Source organism: Durio zibethinus, unplaced genomic scaffold (genome assembly GCF_047325235.1).
Source record: "Durio zibethinus cultivar Kanyao isolate XHJ-2024 unplaced genomic scaffold, ASM4732523v1 HiC_scaffold_169, whole genome shotgun sequence".
Classification (NCBI taxonomy): Eukaryota; Viridiplantae; Streptophyta; class Magnoliopsida; order Malvales; family Malvaceae; genus Durio; species Durio zibethinus.
In genome coordinates, this window is record NW_028322792.1 from 1 (window position 1) to 10,000 (window position 10,000).

The 10,000-nt window shown below is 34.8% G+C and overlaps 3 non-coding genes across 3 annotated transcripts; 2 read left to right on the forward strand and 1 right to left on the reverse strand.

The window, feature by feature from the left end:
* Positions 1-895: 895 nt before the first annotated feature.
* TRNAY-GUA (transfer RNA tyrosine (anticodon GUA)) lies at positions 896-979 on the forward strand. The gene has a single exon. It is a non-coding gene; the product is annotated as a tRNA-Tyr (tRNA).
* A 491-nt stretch (positions 980-1,470) lies between these two features.
* Positions 1,471-1,544, forward strand: TRNAD-GUC (transfer RNA aspartic acid (anticodon GUC)). Its single transcript has one exon. It is a non-coding gene; the product is annotated as a tRNA-Asp (tRNA).
* Positions 1,545-3,907: 2,363 nt separating this feature from the next.
* TRNAC-GCA (transfer RNA cysteine (anticodon GCA)) lies at positions 3,908-3,979 on the reverse strand. Its single transcript has one exon. It is a non-coding gene; the product is annotated as a tRNA-Cys (tRNA).
* Positions 3,980-10,000: the final 6,021 nt, after the last annotated feature.

The window sequence follows — 10,000 nt, forward strand, 5'->3', positions numbered from 1 at the left end:
ATTTACTTAACGTGTAGAGGGTAAAATGGGTTTATTGATATTGGATTTGATAAATATCAATGCAATGAATTGTTTCAAGGCCGATCATAATTGGCTTATCAGAACAGAACGAAATTCATTTATTTGATTTGATTAATAGATGTACCTTAGCAATTCGACATGGATCCAATATATTTTATCGAAACATGTGATGAAGAGATTTGCTTTGTCCACCGAACCCAATTTTTAGAAAAAAAAAAAAAACACACATAATTTTCGATAACTTCTTGCTCCCTCTTCCCAAAATTCCAGATTTACTTTTTGTTAATTTCCTGGCTTAGTGTGAGATAGAAATACGCCTGTCTCGTCTTAATCTTAATAATGAGTGAATCAATGAATGAAAGTGGAAGAAATGAAGAATGAAAGTGGAAGAAATGAAGTTTAACTCCCCTTTTTATGTTTATGTCAGACCAATCACTTCCCGAAAGGATCTTATACTTTGTATTATTAATATAATCTAGTTTCTTTTTATAATATCGATTTATATAATATAATAATATAATAGATTGAATTTATCTAATTTATTTCTATATCTAATTTATTTCTATATAGAATAGAGTGGCGATTCAAATGAATGATTTATGAGTATAAATCATGAATCAAAAATGGAAAATCATAAAAGATGGAAAAAGCTTTCGGATCTAGTCATATCATTCCATTATATTGACAATTTCAAAAAACTGTTCATACTATGAGCATAGTATGATGTCGGTCAGGCAAATATGCCCCCATCGTCTAGCGGTTCAGGACATCTCTCTTTCAAGGAGGCAGCGGGGATTCGACTTCCCCTGGGGGTAGGGTACTACGAAAGGAAGTTGATCATGGATTATCAATAAACCTATAATTGATTCTTCCTGGGTCGATGCCCGAGCGGTTAATGGGGACGGACTGTAAATTCGTTGGCAATATGTCTACGCTGGTTCAAATCCAGCTCGGCCCAATAATTCGCTGATCCGCCATAACATAAAATGCCCATTTTTTTGTATTTTGTTTTCCAGAAAAGCCAAACAAAAAAATTAGGGAAGAATAAAAAAAGTCCAATTTTCTGATATATCCATCCCTACCGCTATTTGTTTTTTATTTGTTCTATTTATTTGTTCCCATAAATTCTGACCTTGATAATGATCTAGATTCATATCAGGATCATTAAGTATAAAGTTTAATGAAAAGAAAGAGTAAAGTAAAGAAAAAAGACTCTTTTTTTTTTTTCATTTTAAAATTGATTATCGATCGATTTGGCAATAACGAAAGGATTACTAGTAACTAGTAATCCGCGTTGCTCTCACTAAAGCGCATACCCGTATGGATATCAATATATCACTCGCGCCTTTGTTTGTTACAACACGGCGATTCGAATCTAAAATTTAAATAGAAAATGGCTTGAATGAAATCATAAGAATATCTATGCTGTACACTTTTCTTTATTGCCCTGGGATTGTAGTTCAATTGGTCAGAGCACCGCCCTGTCAAGGCGGAAGCTGCGGGTTCGAGCCCCGTCAGTCCCGACGGATACAATAAAAAAAAAATACATCAATTGATCCCTCCATTTTCTGTGAAAGGGAATACAAATGAAAGAATTTCATTCCCAAGGATAGCCTTTTTTATTTATTTTTTCCTTTCCATTTTTTGTTGGGGTTTATTTGTAAACTATTTGTAAACGGTGAAAGTGGAAAAGCAGTCAGATGATACATCATCAGATGATTGTACAAGGAAGGCGGTAGATTATCGAAAAGAAAGAGTGGAAAAGAATATATAGAAATAAAGGAAAGGAATTCTTTTGATTGGGCCAGGAATCCAATTTTGTATTCGGTGTGGATAAAAGAGCTTCCTATGTTATACTATTCAATTCTCGACGGTGAATCGATTTGATAGCTTAGATATTGTTATTCATGATATTGATCCGATTCGATGTCATTGAAATGTAAGTCATCGCATTGAATTTACAAGCGACAAATTTATCATCTCTATGGGATTAAATCCCGAGTTATTGCGAAGTAAAAAAAACAATGAAATTATGGAAGTAAATATTCTCGCATTTATTGCTACAGCGCTGTTCATTCTAGTTCCTACCGCCTTTTTACTTATAATATACGTAAAAACTGTCAGTCAAAGTGATTAATTTGAATGAAACTTGACTTTTTATCAAGGATTTAAGAAAAAAAGGATTCCAATTTCACGTCTTAAATAAATTAAATAAAATGAATGGACTAGAATCAGCAGTATCCTATCAAACTCGATAGTATGGTAGAAAAAAAATATGAATCTTTCTACCATACTATCCATATCTATTATTGTAATGTATAAAGATACAAGCTTAATATAGATGAATCTACAATATGTATCTTCATACATGTCGATATCAATTAAATATATGTAATGAAATATATGTAATGTACATAGTATCTCAATTTTATTTCTTCGCTTGATCTATTTTATTTGTGTTGATTTCAATCAATCTGAAATAATTGAAAGGCAAGTCTTACGATTTTCTAATTCTTTCATTTCATGGAACCGATTTTTAATTTAACTTCTTTTCTTTGATCCATGATATGAAATGAGTCAATAAAGCATGGCATAAATAAAATTCCTAAAATAATAAATAAAACAGGGGGTAAGTGTGCAATATGTGACTACACTAAGGCAAGATCTTATTAAATAAAAGAACTACTTTTTTTCTCTTTGAACAGTAACAGTAAAGAGGGAAGGAAATAAAAACAAACAAATACAGAAAAAAAAAAGGGGGGGGGGTTCCTTGTCCCTCATTGTCCATATATAACTCTGGTAAGAGCTGGTTCATCAAAATAGAAAATTTAGGAAGAATTCTTTTTTTTTTTTAATAAATTGCCTATCATCCGTATCCCTTTTACTTTCGAAATACGAACATGGGAATTATTGAAATGTTTGTTTGATTTTGATTGAAAGGGTATTATTCATAGAATACATTACTCCACTAGAATCCAAGAATTTCGAAATGAAGACTAATAAAATAGTTAAAAAGGCTTTGCAAAACGATCTAGAAAACAATTGATACGGTTTGATTCCTCAACCCAATTAGAAGTACCCCTAGAGTCCACTTCTTCCCCATACTACGAGTGAAAGGGAAAATGTAAAGACTACCATTAAAGCAGCCCAAGCAAGACTTACTATATCCATGTGTATTATGTCCCCTAATTTCTATGAATATGAAACAAATAGGAAGGAATTTTTCCATTATTGTTCACTAATAATAGTGGAATTACCGGTGCAGAGTCAAAAGGAAAAGGGAATTCTGACACACCACCGTTGATGAAACACTTCAATAAATCCGCTTATAACAAGTTCTTATATGATTTCTAGTAAAATCGAGAACCATTAAGCACAAGCAAAATACGCAGTAACACTTTTGGAAGTATCAAAAGAATGTTACTCACATGTAGCAATAATAAGACTTCTTCTTTCTTTTGGTGTCCCTTATTAAGTAAAAGCCAATTATCCATCCAATCTAATATTGATTGGATGCCTGAACACTCAGAGACTTTCATCAGTCTGTATACAAAGTATCTTCCAACCCTTCTACAACCATTCATTAGTTAATTAAACACTCCCGTTATCCAATCTAATTCAAGACTCCGATAGTAGCCCCTCTATTAGTAGGGGAGGGGCTACCATATCAAGATTTACTCATTCCCTTCCACTACTCTAGTTTTTCCTTGAATCCTAGACGTAAGGATTTACAACACTTTAGAAAACAAAACCTCCGGAAGTTTATAATCAAGTTTATAATCAAGAAAGTATCAAGAGTCCTTTTCTTACACTTGTTTTTGCCGGAGAAAATTGGTCGAGTTATATCAGCAAAACAGAATATAGGATTTCGCGTTTTTTGTTGATCAGGCGACACCCGGATTTGAACTGGGGAATAAGGGATTTGCAGTCCCCCGCCTTACCGCTCGGCCATGTCGCCAAAAGGCTACAAACAAAAAAATGAGAGTATCCCCTTTTTATTTTTAGATTGGATCCATACCTTCAATTGGTTATAGTATCTCAAGACACACAATATCTAAAAACAAAAACTTTCCCTTTCTTTTTTCTTTTCTATTGAAAAAGAAAATGTGGATTCTCAGTTACAAAAGTAAAAATGCAGGACAAAAAAATTGGAACCATTAACTATTAACTATTGACGGCAAATTTATGGACGATTCTTCTTCACTTGTCTTTCTCTAATGGTATAAGAAAATAAAAATGGATACATAACTAATTAGTATTGATTTTTTTTTTCAATTTTTCAATTCAATAAAAAAACTTTCTTAATTTCAATTATAAATTATATAATTATAAATTATATTATAATAATATAACAGCAATTATGAGTCTATGTAAACCCCCGAACATAAGTTGTTACACAGCTCTAGTTATCTAATGAGGTATTTTATCTATCTAGATATGATGTCCATAGGGAATCAGCAAGAAATTATCGTGTTTCAATTTTTCATTGAATAGATTAAAATTAAAGAAAAAATAGAATTTTTGATAGAGCACGCCATGTGTTGTCTCCACTAGAGAGCTATAATGGAATAAAAAGAAAAGAGGAAAGACATATATAAATAGAAATGCTATATCTGCATATGTTTAATAAATACAAGCCCTCTTTTCGTACGCACTTCAATCATATTCTAAATATTCTACTAAAAAATAAAAAACTAAAAAATGGGTAAAAACATCTCTCTTCTCTGCGAATCATTTTTTGAACAGAACAATGGAATCTATGAAAAAATTAAGTGCTAGAAAAATCAACTCTCTCCCGATATATATTTTATGATTATTTTGTCTTTATCTCAACGAACAGATCAAATCAGGAATTCATTTCATTTTTCTGGTATTCAATCGGATTGGAATATGGAATATCATAATAATGGTAGAAATTGAATTATTATTTTTTTTTTTGATATTCTATACAAAACTCCATAAGGCTAAATGGCATTTATCAATTCTTTTATGTAGCTGTTTGTTATAAATATAAATTAAAATTTGAGTATAATTTTTCTTCTTCCGTTCATACGCATTTCATACATTCCATATATATTATATGGTATATGGAGTTAGATAAAATTTCATGTGATTCAGTAAACAGAATAGAAATTCAATTCCATCATTATTAGATCGATTCATATGATTCGATGAAGAATGAGAAAAGAATGGGATTTTTTTGATAAATGGGAAATTCAAAATGCTCGGGAATGAAAATGGGGAAATGTATACAATACCTGGGTTGAATCAGATACAATTTGAAGGATTTTGTGGGTTCATGGATCGGGGCTTAACAGAAGAACTTGATAAGTTTCCAAAAATTGAAGATACAGATCAAGAAATTGAATTTCAATTATTTGTGGAAACATATCAATTGGTGGAACCGTTGATAAAAGAAAGGGATGCTGTATATGAATCACTCACATATTCTTCTAAATTATATGTATCCGCAGGATTAATTTTGAAAACCAGTAAGGATATGCAAGAACAAACAATTTTTATTGGAAACATTCCTTTAATGAACTCCCTCGGAACTTCTATAGTAAATGGAATATACAGAATTGTGATCAATCAAATATTGCAAAGCCCCGGTATCTATTATCGATCAGAATTGGATCCTAACGGAATTTCGGTCTATACTGGTACCATAATATCAGATTGGGGGGGGAGGTTCGAATTAGAGATTGATAGAAAAGCAAGGATATGGGCTCGTGTAAGTAGGAAACAGAAAATATCTATTCTAGTTCTATCATCAGCTATGGGTTCGAATCTAAGAGAAATTCTAGAGAATGTTTGCTACCCTGAAATTTTCTTGTCTTTCCTGACCGATAAGGAAAAAAAAAAAATTGGGTCAAAAGAAAATGCCATTTTGGAGTTTTATCAACAATTTTCTTGTGTAGGCGGGGATCCGGTATTTTCTGAATCCTTGTGTAAGGAATTACAAAAGAAATTCTTTCAGCAAAGATGTGAATTAGGAAGGATTGGTCGACGAAATATGAACCAGAGACTGAATCTTAATATACCTCAGAACAATACATTTTTGTTACCGCGAGATATATTGGCAGCTGCGGATCATTTGATTGGAATGAAATTTGGAATGGGTACACTTGACGATATGAATCATTTGAAAAATAAGCGTATTCGTTCTGTAGCGGATCTCTTACAAGATCAATTCGGATTGGCTCTGGTTCGTTTAGAAAATGTAGTTAGAGGAACTATATGCGGAGCAATTAGGCATAAATTGATACCGACTCCTCAGAATTTGGTAACTTCGACTCCATTAACAACCACTTATGAATCCTTTTTCGGATTACACCCATTGTCTCAAGTTTTGGATCGAACAAATCCATTGACACAAATAGTTCATGGGAGAAAATTGAGTTATTTGGGCCCCGGAGGATTGACCGGGCGAACTGCTAATTTTCGGATACGAGATATCCATCCTAGTTACTATGGACGCATTTGCCCAATTGACACGTCTGAAGGAATCAATGTTGGACTTATTGGATCCTTAGCAATTCATGCCAGGATTGGTCGTTGGGGGTCTCTAGAAAGTCCATTTTATAAAATATTTGAGAGATCAAAAAAAGCACAGATGCTTTATTTATCCCCAAGTCGAGATGAATATTATATGGTAGCGGCAGGAAATTCTTTGGCCTTGAATCAGGGTATTCAGGAAGAACAGGTTGTTCCGGCTCGATACCGCCAAGAATTCCTGACTATTGCATGGGAACAAGTTCATCTTCGAAGTATTTTTCCTTTTCAATATTTTTCTATGGGAGCTTCCCTCATTCCTTTTATCGAGCATAATGACGCGAATCGGGCTTTAATGAGTTCTAATATGCAACGCCAAGCAGTTCCGCTTTCGCGTTCCGAGAAGTGCATTGTTGGAACTGGGTTGGAACGCCAATTGGCTCTAGATTCAGGGGTTCCCGCTATAGCCGATCAAGAGGGAAAGATCATTTCTACCGATACTGACAAGATTATTTTATCGGGTAATGGGGATACTCTAAGCATTCCATTAGTTATGTATCAACGTTCCAACAAAAATACTTGTATGCATCAAACTCCCCGGGTTCAGCGGGGTAAATGCATTAAAAAGGGACAGATTTTAGCGGATGGTGCCGCTACGGTTGGTGGCGAACTCGCTTTGGGCAAAAACGTATTAGTAGCTTATATGCCATGGGAAGGTTACAATTTTGAGGATGCGGTACTCATTAGCGAGCGTCTAGTATATGAAGATATTTATACTTCTTTTCACATACGAAAATATGAAATTCAGACTCATGTGACAAGCCAAGGTCCTGAAAGAATCACTAACGAAATATCGCACCTAGAAGCCCATTTACTCCGCAATTTAGACAAAAATGGAATTGTGATGCTGGGATCTTGGGTGGAGACGGGCGATATTTTAGTAGGTAAATTAACGCCTCAGGTGGCGAAAGAATCATCATATGCTCCAGAAGATAGATTATTACGGGCCATACTTGGGATTCAGGTATCCACTTCAAAGGAAACTTGTCTAAAATTACCTATAGGTGGGAGGGGTCGAGTCATCGATGTGAGATGGATCCAGAAAAAAGGGGGTTCTAGTTATAATCCGGAAACGATTCGTGTATATATTTCACAGAAACGCGAAATGAAAGTAGGCGATAAAGTAGCCGGAAGACATGGAAATAAGGGTATCATTTCCAAAATTTTACCTAGACAGGATATGCCTTATTTGCAAGACGGAAGACCTGTTGATATGGTCTTCAACCCATTAGGAGTCCCTTCACGAATGAATGTGGGACAGATATTTGAATGCTCGCTTGGGTTAGCAGGGAGTCTACTAGATAGACATTATCGAATAGCACCGTTTGATGAGAGATATGAACAAGAGGCTTCGAGAAAACTAGTGTTTTCCGAATTATATGAAGCCGGTAAGCAAACAGCGAATCCATGGGTATTTGAACCCGAGTATCCAGGAAAAAGCAGACTATTTGATGGAAGAACGGGGGACCCTTTTGAACAACCTGTTATAATAGGAAAACCTTATATCTTGAAATTAATTCATCAAGTTGATGATAAAATACATGGGCGTTCCAGTGGACATTATACACTTGTTACACAACAACCACTTAGAGGAAGGTCCAAGCAAGGAGGACAACGGGTAGGAGAAATGGAGGTTTGGGCTCTAGAGGGATTTGGTGTTGCTCATATTTTACAAGAAATGCTTACTTATAAATCTGATCATATTAGAGCTCGCCAAGAAGTACTTGGTACTATGATCATTGGAGGAACAATACCTAAACCTGAAAATGCTCCAGAATCTTTTCGATTGCTCGTCCGAGAATTACGATCTTTGGCTCTGGAACTGAATCATTTCCTTGTATCTGAGAAGAACTTCCAGATTAATAGGAAGGAAGCTTAATCGGAATGAATCAGAATTTGTCTTCTATGATCGACCGATATAAACATCAACAACTCCGAATTGGCTCAGTTTCTCCCCAACAAATAAGTGCTTGGGCCAATAAAATCCTACCTAATGGAGAAACCGTTGGAGAGGTGACAAAACCCTATACTTTTCATTACAAAACCAATAAACCGGAAAAGGATGGATTATTTTGTGAAAGAATTTTTGGACCTATAAAAAGTGGAATTTGCGCTTGTGGAAATTATCGAGTAATTGGAAATGAAAAGCAGGGCCCTAAATTTTGTGAACAATGCGGAGTTGAATTTGTTGATTATCGGATACGAAGATATCAAATGGGATACATAAAACTGGCATGTCCAGTAACTCATGTATGGTATTTGAAACGTCGTCCTAGTTATATCGCCAATCTTTTAGATAAACCTCTTAAAGAATTAGAGGGTCTAGTATACTGCGATGTGTGATTTGATCGAAATTATGATTTTACCGATTAGCAATGAGAAACTGTCATCCCATTCAATCGAATTGGGATGCCCTGGATCTGACATGACATGTCTCTTGGGAGGAGTAACATGAAGCTCAGAATTATGGGTGTATTCAATACTCCCAAATAAAAAGGGAATTGGTCTATGGTCGAGTCAGTAAAAATAAATAAATAGGAATTTTGAGTTGTACCTCGTGAAAAAAAAAGACTTCTTTCTTTTGTGGAATTAACCATTCTCATTTCTTTTAGTTCTTTTAGAAAGAAATGAAATTATGTTCAAGTAAACAAATATGTCATGGTTGCAGGAGTCTATACATCGCATATAGGCTTAGGCTTTAAGTTAAGGGCATCGTGGTATAACCGTCGAGGTAAGGTAAGGCAGGACCTAAGAGATCGAATGGAAGGGTACATAGACAAGTAAATCCCTTATGACACTCCTTTAATTTAAGAGGATTCATCATTCGAGGGGAAGTAGACTACTCAAGAATTTCACATTTCATTTATGTCCTAATTTCGAATTGAATAAAGAATTAAGAAAATATAAATCAATAAAAGAAGAATGAATCAATGAAATGTTTCTTTGGAACTTGAGTAAAGAGTAGACCTTTTTTTGGGGGGGGTTCTAGAATTTGAAAGCGAGAACTCCTTTCTTTATCTTTATTTGGTGTAACTACTTGAGCCGGATGAGAGGAAACTCTCATGTCCGATTTTGAGGGGGGGGGGGAGAGATCCTGTAGGGCCCTATCCTAATTTTGCTTTTGCTAGGCCCATCGCTAAAAAACCTACTTTCTTACGATTACGAGGTTCATTCGAATATGAAATTCAATCCTGGAAATACAGTATCCCACTTTTTTTTACTACCCAAGGTTTCGATACATTTCGAAATCGAGAAATTTCTACTGGAGCAGGTGCTATTCGAGAACAATTAACCGATCTAGATTTGCGAATTCTTATCGATTATTCGTTGGTCGAATGGAAAGAATTAGGAGAAGAAGGCCTCGCGGGTAATGAATGGGAAGATCGAAAAATTGGAAGAAGAAAGGATTTTTTGGTTAGACGCA